Below are 313 nucleotides of genomic sequence, written 5' to 3'. Positions count from 1 at the left end.
TCGGACCCTACCAGAAGCTGCAGCTAGCTGCAGCTAGCGCAGCGCCTACTTCGGGGCTGCGTTGCTGCTGCTGCTGCTGCTGCAGTGTGGGGCCCCAGAGAAGCAAAAAAAGCCCCAAAAACGCATGCAGTAGAAAGCAGCAGCAGCTGAATGTGCTGTGGGGCCCCAGGGGCTGAAATGTGTGTAGCGTTGGTTGAGAATGGCTGTGGGCGCTGGTTAAGGGCCAAATAAAGCGGTTAGGGACTTATTTTGCTCGCTGCAGCCCGCCAGAGCCATCCTGGGCCCCTCAGAGTCTTTTATTTGTCTTTTTTTG

Source organism: Eimeria tenella, genomic scaffold (genome assembly GCF_000499545.2).
Source record: "Eimeria tenella Houghton genomic scaffold, Eth_scaff2150, whole genome shotgun sequence".
Classification (NCBI taxonomy): Eukaryota; Apicomplexa; class Conoidasida; order Eucoccidiorida; family Eimeriidae; genus Eimeria; species Eimeria tenella.
This window is presented reverse-complemented; position numbering follows the sequence as displayed.